Source organism: Pan troglodytes, chromosome 6, assembly GCF_028858775.2.
Source record: "Pan troglodytes isolate AG18354 chromosome 6, NHGRI_mPanTro3-v2.0_pri, whole genome shotgun sequence".
Classification (NCBI taxonomy): domain Eukaryota; kingdom Metazoa; phylum Chordata; class Mammalia; order Primates; family Hominidae; genus Pan; species Pan troglodytes.
Window position 1 is genome coordinate 122815652 of NC_072404.2, and position 13959 is coordinate 122829610.

Sequence of the window (13959 nt, forward strand, 5' to 3'; positions counted from 1 at the left end):
TTGATCATAACTAACCAAACTATAATTTTGTTCATGGTAATAAGGTGCCCAGCTAAATAAATCTCCTTTTCTAGCAAAATATGTCCATGAGAAACAGTTAACATGCAAGAAATGGCCAATTAGATATATGTTCCAATCTGTCAAAGACTTATGGGAAAGTTTTACTTTCTCAGGTAGTCAATACCTCTTCCTTCTTTTCCTACTTGGAAACTAGATTCAATGCCTGAAGATAAAGCAATCTTACTGAGGCCCTATGGATGAAAATAAGCATAGTGGACCAGAAAAAGAGAAGAAACTTAGTTTCTATCATCCCAAAATATGACTCTTTGACATAAATATTTTTGAGCTAAAGGCAATTAAGAAGCAGCAAATGGACTAAGGGCTCTTTCTATCCTCCACTCTTTTCTACCAAGACAGGATATAAATTCTCCTTTACTGGAGACAAGTCTTACCAGCTCAGAGGCAGCACCAGAGAAATCTGCAAACAAATCTTACTCCATTAGTTTATTCCCATAAATTTACCTTCCCACGGTTTCCCGCCTCTGGAAGCCTAAAACTGCTTTTCTTTGTCTTGTCACTTCTCTAAAATGTATTGTTCTTTGTCAAAAACGTTATATAAGCCAGAGTTTTAAGCCACTGCTTTATCTTTCGTTGAGGTTTCTCCTGAGTGATGTGCACTGCACACATTAGCAAACTTGCTTGTTTTTCTCTTCTTACTCTGTCTTTTGTTATAGGACTCTCTCCCAACTACAAACTTAGGAGGACTGAGAAGTTATATTTCCTACCCTACAATACCCCTGGACTATCACATGAGAAAGATGCATCTGTTACTGTTAAGCTACTGTATGGGAGACTTTATACTGTTTACAACCAAACAATGGTACTTACAAAGAAGTAATTATAAACTAGAGGCGATTTAAGTGCTTGAAAAGACCATGAGAAGGAATATAATTTAGATCAGAGAGAAACAGGCTTTATGAAGAAAATAAATTCATACCTTCTTGTTCTAACAGAAACTTGGCTCTCCTTCTACAGTCTTTCAAGTAGGCAATGTTTTCTCCTTTATCCCTTCTACCACATGGTCTGGAGGTTAGGTTGTTGTCCACTTTGCTTCCTACTGATATTTCCAGGCTCTTCTCCCTCCACCCTCTTCAAAACTCCAGCTTTGAATCTCATATCATCAAACTATGCCATTCATCACCACTTCCTGACCTCTTCTCTTCTAATGATCCTGTGTTCAACCCAATTTCTGCTACCCAATCCCACGATCATTACCGTAAGGCCAACCTCTCCACTATGTACACTAGGTTCTATGCCCTCCTGCCTCATCAAGGACATTCTTCCAGGAATGCTCCCCTCACTCTCTTACATCATCAATTTTTCCCTTCTCTACGGAATCATTCCCATCAGATATAACTATGATGCAATTCCTACAGCTTATAAAAGAAAAAAAAAAATCTTTGAAATTTACATCCTTTTCCAGTTACTACTAGTTTCTCTGCTGCACTTTACAGGAAAATTCCTCAGGTAAGTTGTCAGTATTCTATTTGGATTTGCTCTCCCCATTTTCTCGAGCCCATTATAAATAGGCTTTTGTTCCTACCACCACCAAACCTGCTCTTTTCTAAATACATTACTTTTCTGCTGCTACTTTAATGTATCTTTTACTTAGAAAATTACACTTATAACTTTATATGTAGTATATAGGAAAATAATTTATATAAATTGATCTTATTTCCATAAATTTGGCTAAATTTTATTAATTATATTTCTTAAATATATTTAACATAACCATATTAACTACATATGTAATAATTATGTAAAATATAATTAATAGATTATAACCTAATGTAATAGATCCTTTTGAGTTTTCTAAGTAGACTATCATGTCATCTGCAAATAAAGACAATTTTGTACTTTAGCAGGGTCTGAGAGACTGGGCAAAAGGAAGTAGAAGTTTTGTGCCAAAATGACATTTCAAAAATGGGATACATTAGAAAACAGGAGGTGCTGAAGGAGAAGGAGAGAAGGAGTCTAAGTTTGGTAAGGTGAACTTGCAAAGGGGAGAGGCAGGCCTATGATTCTGCTGAGAAGGAGCTGAGCCTCTTGGATCATTGTAATCGACACACTGTCTACCCTGAATTTATATCCTTGGCCCCAACATCCTCCATGAATTTCTTGACTAATATATCATTGGGTAGTGGAAAGGTAGGCCAAATTTAATACTTCCAAAATGAACTGTTATTTCTCCCATAAAATGGCTCCTCACTCAGTATTCTCCACATCAGTAAAGGGTACTGTGTATGAATCTACTTGTCTAACTGTCCCTAAAACATTCTTTTAATCTTCTTGAGAGCAGAAATTTGGCTGTTGTATCGCTAGTGCTTAGAGTAATATCTAGGACATAGGAGAACTTCAATATGTATTTGTTTGAATGAATTAATTACCATAAGATTATTCTGGTCTTAATTCTCAACACCTCAGCAGAAATCAGTAAAATAACTACAACTTTCAGCAGCTATAGGATAGTTCAGTTTTGGTTGTTTTTCTTGGTTAAAAAAAAAAAGCTGAGAGGGATGTTGTAATATAATAAAAAATAAATATTTCATCTTTGTCCCAAATATTGTATCAGGTTCCTGGCACAGCCCCTAAAATCCTTGGAATCTCTGGACTAATAAGACGGTCTTTTGCATGCTAATAGAATGATGGTGGCCACTAGACAGCTTCAGGATGAAGGCTGGTCACCAGAAAGATCAATGCATGATTAGAGGATTGGAATTTTCAATCCCACCCCACACCAACTTCTGGGGAGGGAAAAGAGGCTGAAAACTGAGTCGATCACCAATGGCTAATGATTTAATCAATCATGGTTATGTAATGGAACCTCCATAAAAACCCCTAACCACAGGGTTCAGAGAAATTCTGAGTTGATGAATACATCAAGGTGCTGAGAGGTCAACCCATGGGAGAGGGAAGTGAAGTTTTGTGCCCCTTCCCCCGTACTATGCTCTATATATCTTTTCTATTTGGCTGTTCCTGAGTTGTATACTTTATTTTAAAACAACAACAACAAACAGTAATATTAAGTTAAGCACTTTTCTGAGCTCTGTGAGTTGTTCTAAAGAATTACAAATCCCAGGCCGGGCGTGGTGGCTCATGCCTGTAATCCCAGCACTTTGGGAGGCTGAGGTGGGTGGATCATGAGGTCAGGAGATCGAGACCATCCTGTCTAACACAGTGAAACCCCGTTTCTACTAAAAATACAAAAAAAATTAGCTGGGCATGGTGGCGGGAGCCTGGAATCCCAGCTACTCGGGAGGCTGAGGCAGGAGAATGGCTTGAACCCAGGGGGGCAAAGGTTGCAGTGAGCCGAGATCGCACCACTGCACTCCAACCTGGGCAACAGAGTGAGACTCCGTCTCAAAAAAAAAAAAAAAAAAAAAAAGAATTACCAATCCTGAGGAGGGAGTTGTGGGAAACCCCTTAATCTACAGCAGGTAGATGAGAAATACTACTGATAACCTGGGACTTATAACTGCCATCTGCAGTGGGAACAATCTTAGGGGACTGAGTCCTTAACTTGTCTCCATTCTTTGTTTTTGTCGTTTATGCCTTTTTAGCCCTTCACTGTCATTTTAGTGAACATAAAGGAGAGAGCAGAAATAAAGGTGTGCATTCAATCCAATGTTTGACCTGTAATCCGGAGCTTACATTTTAGTCAAACTAGAAGATTATTCCCCTGACTCCAAGTGTATGCACCTTCCCAATCTCCAAATAGCCCAATAAAATCTTATCTTTCAAAACTCAGTTCAAGTGCCAGCTCCACATAACATATTTTCTAACCTTCCAAATTGTAAATAACTTATCCATCTTCTGAATTTTCACAGCACATTACTTGTATCTCTTCTGGCATTTACTTAGACCATATGTGCTAAATTTTAATGACTAATGCTCAAAAATCTCCTCCACTGCTCAAAGTTATTCACTTCACTAAAAGAGTTTAAATTCTATCAATCAGGGATTTATTTAATAAGTCACATTTTAAAATAGAAATATTCTTCAAAATAATAAACCTATTGGTATGCATTAGTTTAGCAATGCTCTTTTCCTTCTAGCCCAAACTATGATCCATGAACTGAGCAAATATGTTATCTAAAAGGTAAGGAAAGAAATCTTACACAATTTCAAGAACCAAGCATCTGGTGATGTGGTTTGGCTCTGTGGCCCCACCCAAATCTCATATTGAATTGTCATCTTCAATGTTGGAGGAGGGGCCTGGTGGGAGGTGGCTGGATCATGGTGGCAGACATCCCCCCCTGTTCTTGTGATAGTCAGTGAGTTCTCAAGAGATTTGGCTGTTTAAAAGTGTGCAGCACTTTTCCCTTGGCCTTGCTCTCTTCCTTTTGCCAGCCATGTAAGACATGCTTGCTTCCCCTTTGCCTTCCGCCATGATTATAAGTCTCCTGAGGCTTCCCTAGAAGCAGAAGAATGTACAGCCTGCAGAACCAGGAGCTAATTAAATCTCCTTATCAATTACCCATTCTCAGGGAGTTCTTTATATTAATAGTAATGTGAGAACAGACTAATACATCTGGCCTTGACAAAAGAGAAAGCTTGATATGGCTGTATGTGTCAGGAGTAACCCACAGGTTTTTTTTTTTTTTTTAAATACCTATGCACTAAAGGTAAACATCAGCCCAACAGTATGTCAACCATGTTCCCTCCCTACTTTCACATATATGCCTCTGGCTACATGTTACCTTCTGGAAATACAGTCTCATCTGAGGTTTAAATCAATTTCACCTAAAAAAAAAAAAAAGTCTATAAGAGAAACTTGTAGCATGTAATCTGTCACCAAGAGAGATAATTTAGGGTTGCAGACTCTTTGGGTAGATGGCAGACCCAATAATACGCTATAATAGATGTGTTTCAGAGAATACAAATACAAGATTTTAAAAGCTGGAAAAAGAAACACCAGAAAGAAAGAACAGAATTTAGAGATACAGTCTGGAATCTACTGTAATAAAATAGCTGACCTAGCAGTATAACTCTCCAGTTCCTTAATTTATACATCCTAATCTCTTTCCAAGCTTGAGAGGAGTCTATAATAATGTTTAAAAGATGCAACATCAAGGGTTTTCCCTTGCTGCAGGTCCATGAAAATAGGATGTTATATCTCTCAAATTGTATTACCTTTAAACTAAAATAAAATTACTTCAGAAAAGACAATTCACAGAAAAAGAGAAAATATTTGCAGAACCCAAATGTCTGTCAGCTGATGAAAAGAAAAACAAAAGGTGGTATATCCATACATGGTATATTATCTGGCAATTACAAAGAATGAAGTACTGACACATGCTACAATGTGAAAGAACCCTGAAAATATATACTAAGTGAAAGAGCCAGGCATAAAAGATCATATATTATATTATCCCATTTACATGAAATATCCACAATAGTCAAACCTGTGAAACAGAATATTGGTTCTAGAATATTAGTTGCCTAGGACTGCATGGTTTGGGGAGGAAAGGAGAGTGACTGTTAATAGGTATGAAGTGGTTTCAGGGAATAATAAAAATCTACTAAAATTAGTTTATGGCTACAATTGCACAACTCTCTGGATATACTAAAAGCCATTGAATTGCACAAGTTATAATGGGTGAATTACATGATATGTTAATTATATCTTAATAAAGCTGTCAAAAAATACCTCTATGTCCCTCTCAGTTCTATAAGTCTCTATATTCTGTATTATCCTCTAGTCTAGCTAATACTACCACAATTCTCCTATCCTCAGTAAACTGGCTGGTTGCAGGATAGAGCAGCAAATTAATCATATAATTTATTTTTACAATAGAGTCTAAATTATTCAGTATTATTTTTACAGAGTTTAAATTATTCAAGTCCATCTTATCATCGCTCAGAGCAATAATTAAAAGTAAAAAGTTAGCCATGAAAAGTTGCACAGGCCAAATGGTTCAGGATTTTATAAGCTGAAAGATACCTGCAGTTTTCTTACACTGTTTTCGCCACTCCAACCCTGCTTTTCAGAATTATACCTGTTCTTTCACCCCCTACTTTATTTAATGAAACTTGTTCTAATTCTTCAAACAATATGGTTTATTTTGAACCTTCATAGCACATTGTTAATATCTCTTTTTGAATACTGATCATATTAAAGTTATTTTTATACTTCTCTTAGTTTTACATATCCCAAATCATCAAATACTATATCATAAACTCTAAAGAGCAAGGACTATGCCTCTCCTGCAATAAAAGAATAGCGATTTTCACATAAGAAACACATCAAAATTGAATTGAAGTTGAGTAACACAACTCTTTTGGATGACCAAAAATACAATTTAAAAAAGCATCAGTCTTAAAGAGTACTTCTTTTTGGATTGTGACACACATACCCTCATAATTTCTTATAACTGAAACTAATAAGCAGAAATGTAGGGCAAGTGTAGTGGCTCATGCCTGTAATCCTAGCACTTTGGGAGGCCAAGGCGGGGGAACTGTTTGAACCCAGGAGTTTGAGACCACCCTGGGCAACATAGCAAAACCCTGTCTCTACAAAAAATACCAGTGGTGACGGGCACTGGTAGTCCCAGCAACTTGGAAAGCTGAGATAGGAGAATCTCAGGGGCTTCCAGGGGCCCAGGAGTTCCTGAGCCCAGGAGCTCGAAGCTGCAGTGAGCCGTGATTAGGCCACTGCACTCCAGCCTGGGCAACACAGCAAGACCCTGTCTCAAAAAAAAATGTTGTAGAAATGTAGCTAATAAATATTAGTGGAGTTACAAAAACACACTCTTCCTAGGTCTTTGTTAAATTTTTACTTAAAACCATACACATTTCTAAAGGTTTAAGTAAGAGAGAATAGTATAATTCCTCAAGATACAATATCCTCAACTAAAATATTCCTGAAAAGATTCTTCAACTAAACTATCTTGCATACCGCCCATAAAATACTTAAGATTATTAAACTTTTCTATACTTATGATGAGCATACACAAACTGAAAGCAATTCTTCAACACATAAGAGACTACTATTTACAAACAGGTTTACTGTTAATCCATTTTGGACTTATATAATGAAAGATGAATTGGAAAATTGCCTTAATCTATCAGAAACTAGCTAGCAAGTACTTATGCCTTCATTTATTCCACTATCTTACAAACTGTTCTATTTCATTCTTTAGTGTAAATAGAATCTTCTTGGTATCACAATATAAAATTAAATAAAAAATATTGTGATGACTAAAAGAATGGTATACGATGAAAAGCATTTAAGTAGTTGAATAGTGATACTGCCCCATCAACCATTCACTCATGCACTCATCCATTCTTTTAACAAATATTTATTGAGTAATCATGCACTAGGCACTATGCTACAAGACACACCAACAAACAAAAGAGACACTTATACCTACAGACTTAAGTCCTAAAATTGTCAAAAATACATAAATACAGGGCCACTGTGTAGGGATACACAGACTGCCCACTGCACAACTTGACAAGTGCCACTCATAAAGACCTCATTGAGAATAGTGCCCCTTGCAATAAAGGCACCACTCAGCAGCTCTAGGAACAATCCATGTCATTACAGAGGGAGCAGCCATATTCACATGATATGACAAACTTGACCAGTTCAAGAATAATCTGAGACAAGGTAAATCAGTGATAGTCTTCTATATTCAATCATTCCTTTAACTTATCAAAAATATCTCAAGATCCTTAATCTTCAAATCGCATATTCAAAAATAGTAAGTCCTGAGACCTTTAAGAAACACCTTATTTGCTTAAACTAGCTAAGTTGACACATAAAACTAATTTCAACTATTTCAATTTTGAATGAATAACTGGAGTTTTAGAGAGGCTAAATAACTTGCTTAAAATTACACTGCAGACCTGGGATTATATATGGCTAATTAGGTAATACGGAACTGACAGTTTGTCATCTTAGGCACACATACTTACGGTAACCAGCCTTCAACATGATCCCCCAATGATCCCTGCGTCCTGGTAATCACATTCCTCTGTAATGTAATTCATTATTATCCCAGGGTTGGTCCACGTGAACAACAGAACACAGCAAACATAACGATACATCATATTAGAGATTTGACTATAAAAAACATTATGGCTTCTATACTGTGTACCCACATGCTCTCACTGTCTCTCTCTCTCTCTCCCCACTCACACTGGGAAGTCAGCTGCCACATCATGCACAGCCCTGGAAAGAGGCCCTCATGGTGAGGAATGGAGGCCTACCAACAACCATGTGAGTCAGCTTGAAAGTACATCCTTCCACCACAGTCACACCCTGGCTGACAACTTCACTACGACCTCATGAGAGGTCCTAAGCCAGAATCACCCAGCTAAGCCACTTCTGGATTCCCACCCCTTTGCATTAGTTAACTATTGCTGCCATGACAAATTACAACAAAATTAGTGGCTCTACACAATACAATTTACTATCTCAGTTCTGTAGGTTAGAAGTCCAGTGGGCTCAATTGGCTTTTTCTGCTCTGGGTGTTGCAAACCTGAAATCAAGGTATTGGCTGTCTGTGTTACTTAATGGAGGCTCTGGGAAAGAACTGCTTCCAGATTCAGCCAGGTTTTTGACAAGGTTCAGTTCCCTGTAGTTGCAGCACTGACTTTCTGGTTTCCTTGCTGCCTGTCAGCTGGGGGATATTCTCAGCTTCTAGAGGCCACCCACATTCCTTGGCTCATAGCTCCCTACTTCCATCTCACGCTTTGAATCTCTCTGAACACCCTTCTGCCTCACCTCTCTGACTCATCTCTTCCAACATCAGCTGGGAAAAGTTCTCCACTTTTAAGGTCTCATGTATTACTTAGCCCATATCTAGGTCCATAATTGTAACCATATTTTCAAAGTCTCTTTCACCACATAATGTAACATATTTGGGGGTTTTGGGAAATAGGACATGGACATCTTTAGGGGGCTATTATTCTTCAGAAATGATGTAATTTCATAAATGTTTGTTGTTTTAAACTTTCACTTTGTCACACGATAATATACATACGAAGAGGAAAAGTGTCCTGAAGTTATTAACCAGGATATAGTTATATATAAGGTGTTCAGTATATCACATATTTACATACAAACACACATACTTGACAAGGTATTATATTAGAGGCTATAGGCATTATAGCATTTTTCATACAGTATCTCATAATACTCTGTCAATAACCATATATTATCTATAAGATGAAACTCCAGGTCATTGGTAGTTTAGATTAAATCCCAGTTATTTCAAATTCAAGCTACATTATGACATCTATTTCTCTTTTTCTTTTAAAATCTAAAGTTCCAGGTTACAGCATTTCATAAATCAGGCTTTTATTCGGATTATAAAGTCTTCAAAAATAACTTTCCACAAATTAATTTTATTCTTACTGACAGTCGGGCACAGTGGCTCACACCTGTAATCCCAGCACTTTGGGAGGCTGAGGTGGGTGGATCACCTGAGTTCAGGAGTTCGAGACCAGCCTGGCCAATATGGTGAAACCCCATCTCTACTAAAAATACAAAAATTAGTTGGGCGTGGTGGCACACGCTTGTAATCCCAGCTACATGGGAGGCTGAGGCAGGAGAATCATTTGAACTCGGGAGGTGGAGGTTGCAGTGAGCCAAGATCATGCCACTGTACTCCAGCCTGGATGACAGAGTAAGACTCTGTCTCAAAAATAATAATAATATTCTTACTGACACCCTCCTCCCCCAAAACATGGAATGTTATATTGCTGAACAGCTGAAATTACTTCTTCATTGAAAGAGGCATATGAAAAATGAGTTCACACTAATGTTCACCTTGATCTCAATACTTGTGTGATTACCATATTCCTGAAGTTGTCTTGCGGAGGTCACCAACCATGTTTTTTCTTTCTTTCTTTTTTTTGGCTAAATTCTAAGGCTACTCTTCAACTCTCATCTACAATGTTGATATTTCATCCTTAAAGCACCATGCTTTCTTAGTTTCCATCATTTCATACCATCCCACCTCTCTAGCTAATGCCTGTTAGTCTTTTGGTCTTCTCTTCCTATGCTCACCCCTTACATGTTAGAATTCCTCAGGATATCTGTCCTATTTCCCCCCTTTTGTGGCAACTCTCAGATCTGTGTCTTCTGCCCTTTTCTTTCTCCAGGACTTCAAATCCACATATACAGTTTCCTATTAGCTCTCTACACTTGGATGTCTAATAAGCACCTCAAATTCAACATGTCCCAGAGTACAGTTGATTCTTGAATAGGTTTGAAATGTGCAGGTCCACATATACACAGATTTTTTTCCCAATAAATACATTGGAAATTTTTTTGGAGATCTGATGCAACAATTTGAAAAAACTTGCAGATGAACCACACAGCCTAGAAATATCAAAAAAATTAAGAAAAATATATGTCATGAATATATAAAATATATGTGGATACCAGTCTATTTTATCACTACCATAAAATATACACAATTATAAAAATTAAAATTTATCAAAACTCATGAAAACACCTGCAGACCATACATGGCACCATTCACAGTTGAGAAAAATGTAAACAAACATAAAGATGTGGTATTAAATCACAACTGCACAAAATTAACTGTAGTACGAAAATCAAACACCACATGTTCTCACTCATAAGTGGGAGTTGAACAATAAGAACACATGGACACAGGGAGGGGAACATCACACACAGGGGCCTGTCAGAGGGTGGGGGGCAAGGCAAGGGAGAGAATTAGGACAAATACCTAATGCACACGGGACTTAAAACCTAGATGATGGGTTGATAGATGCAGCAAACCACCATGGCACATGTATACCGTGCACGTTCTCCACATGTATCCAAACCTGCACATTCTGCACATGTATCCAAGAACTTAAAGTAAAAGAAAACAGAAAAATTAACTGTAGTACATACTGTACTACTGTAACAATTTGGTAGCCACATCCTTTTGCTATTGCTCTGATCTCAAGTGTTACAATTATCCCCTTAAATGTTAAGTGATGCTATCATCTTCACTTGAGCAGTCTGTCTCTCTCCAGTATTGTGTTATCACAACAGAAAGTGATCTCTTGCAGTTCTCACTTATTTTTCATAGTTTTTAATGCAATACCATAAACCTTGAAAAACTTCATAGGACTCATATGAAGTGCCCTTAGTGATGTTGTTGGAAGTGTTTCCAAGAAGCAGAGAAAAGACAGGACATTACAAGAAAAAGCTGAATTGCTTGATATGTGCTGAATTTTGAGACCTGCAGCTATGGTTGCCCACCATCTCAAGATAAATGAATCCGGCATAAGGACCACTGTAAAAAAAGAAAAGAAAAATTGTGAAGCCATTGCTGCAGCTACAGCAGCACTTTTTGCAAAATATCTTTTTATCTCATATTGAAAATGTAGCTTTTATGTGGGTGCATGATTGCTATAAAAAAGGCACAGCTATATGATTCAAGAAATAGTGAGGTCATATGACAACTTAAAGCAAAAAGAAGGTAAAGGATCTAAAGCTGGAGAATTTAATCCCAGCAAAGGATGGTTTAATAAGTTTAGAAAGGGGTGTGGCTTTAAAAATATCAAGATAGTCCTCTCTGGGCTTGTGTCTAGTTCACAGCTACATAGCTAAAACTCACCAAGTAGGTTGAAATCACTGGTAAATATGGGATTGCTATGGTGCCTCCCTCTGGAAAACACTGAAGAAAACTGAAATCAGCCATCCTGCCAAGTACACCTGCTCCTTCTGTGGCTAAACCAAGATGAAGAAACAAGCAGTAGGGATCTTACACTGTGGTTCCTACATGAAAACAGTAGCTGATGGTGCCTGGATCTACAATGCCACTTCCACCAACATGGCAAAGATGGCCATCAGAAGACTGAAGAAATTGAAAGGCCAGTAGAAGCTCTATCATTTGAGACAACACTAGCCTAGAATAAAGGTTTAATTTATGTAACAAGAACAAAAAAATCAAGGTAACAGGAGAAGCAGCTTCTGCTGCTCAAGAGGAAGCAGATGAGTTCCCAGGTGCTATTAAGAAAATCATTGAGGAGAAAGGATATATGCCTGAACAGGTTTTTAATGTGGACAAAAGTACCCTAATCTGGAAAAACATGTCATAAAGGTCATTTATTAGTAAGGAAGAAAAGCAAGCACCAGGATTTAAGGCAGTAAGAGATGGGCTAGCTCCATTGTATTGTGCAAATGCAGTTGGGCTTATGATCAGGAGGATTGTCCTTATCTATTAAAGCTACTAACCCCAAGATTTGAAGGAAAAAGATAAACACTACTGCCAGTCTTTTGGTTGTTCAACAAGAAGGCCTGGACAACGAGAACACCTTTTCTTAATTGCTTCCACTGTTGGTTTGTCCCTGAAGTCAGTACCTTGCCTTAAAGTTATTTTGATATCAGACAATGCCCTGGCCACCCAGAACCCCATGAGGTTCAACATCCAGGGCATCAAAGTAGACTACTTGCCCCAACCACAACAACTCTAATTCAACATCTAGATCTGGTGTGATAAGGACCTTTAAGGCTCATTACATATGGTACTCTGTGGAAAGGGCTGTCAATGCTATAGAAGAGAACTCCAATAGAGAGAACATAATTTAAGTCTGGAAGGATTACACCACTGAACATGCCATTGCTGTTACAGAAAAAGCCATGAAAACCATCAGGCCTGAATCAATAAATTACTGCTGGAGAAAACTGGATCCAGATGTTGTGCATGACTTCACAGGATTTACAGCAGAGCCAATCAAAGAAACCATGAAAGAGATCATAGATATGAGAAAAAGGTGGCAGTGGTGAAGGGTTTCAGGAGTGTTTCCAAACCAGTGCCAGAAGATAAGGAAGAAGATGTAGAAGAAGCAGTGCCAGAAAACAAATTGACATTAGACAATCTAGCAGAATGGTTCCAATTATTCAAGACTACTTTTGACTTCTTTTATAACATGGACCCTTCCATATTACAGGTGCTGAAACTAAAGTAAATGATGAAAGGATTGGTACCATACAGAAACATTTTTAGAGAAATGAAAAAGCAAAAAAGTCAGACAGAAATTGCCATGTATTTCTGTCAAGTTACACTGAGTGTGCCTGCCTTTCCTGCCTACTCTTCTACCTCCTCCATCTCTTCTGCCTCTGCGACCCTAAGACAAAACCGACCCTTCTTCTTCCTCCTACTCCTCAGCCGACTCAACATGAAGACGATGTGAATGAAAATCTTTGATGATCCACTTCCAATTAATGAACATTAAATATACTTTCTCTTTCTTATCATTTTCTTAATAACATTTTCTTTTCTCTAGCTTATTTTACTGTAAGAATGCAGTATATAATACAAATAATATACAAAATATGTGTTAATCAACTATTTATGTTATTGGTAAGGCTTCCAGTCAACAATTGGCTATTAGCAGTTAAGTTTCTGGGGAGTCAAAAGTTATACATGGATTTTTGACTGCATGGGGAGTCAGCAACCCTAGCCCCCACATTGTTCAAGGATTAATTATGTACATATAATTATCCCTCACAGAACCATTCCTCCTACGAATGGTTCAGTGAGTAGACCTACTATCCATTTAATTTTGCAAGTCAGCCCTACTTCTTTAACCACACCTCACTGCTCCTATATCTCCTTAAAACAGATCCCATTACTTTGTTCCATCCTTAATTCTTATCACCATGAACTCTTGCCTGGCATACTGGACTTCCCTATCTCTAATTATGCTCCCAATATTCCAATCCATTTGACATTATTGTCAGAGTGATCTTTCTAAAATACAAGTCGGATTACATTACTCCCTTGGAGTCATCAATGCTCTCCTGTAAAAGTTGAAATTCCCTAATATGGCTTGGATGGCCATATAATATTTGGCCCTATCTCTCAACGCTTCCCTGTCTGATATGGTTTGGCTGCATCCCCACCCAAATCTCACCTTGAATTG

At 37.8% G+C, this 13959-nt stretch overlaps 1 protein-coding gene and 1 pseudogene across 2 annotated transcripts in view; one reads left to right on the forward strand and one right to left on the reverse strand.

Annotated features, from left to right (window-relative positions):
- Positions 1 to 13959, reverse strand: part of COG5 (component of oligomeric golgi complex 5) — a 360750-nt gene that overhangs the window by 234992 nt on the left and 111799 nt on the right. The window lies entirely within an intron of this gene.
- LOC112209825 (large ribosomal subunit protein eL43-like) lies at positions 1984 to 11912 on the forward strand (annotated as a pseudogene).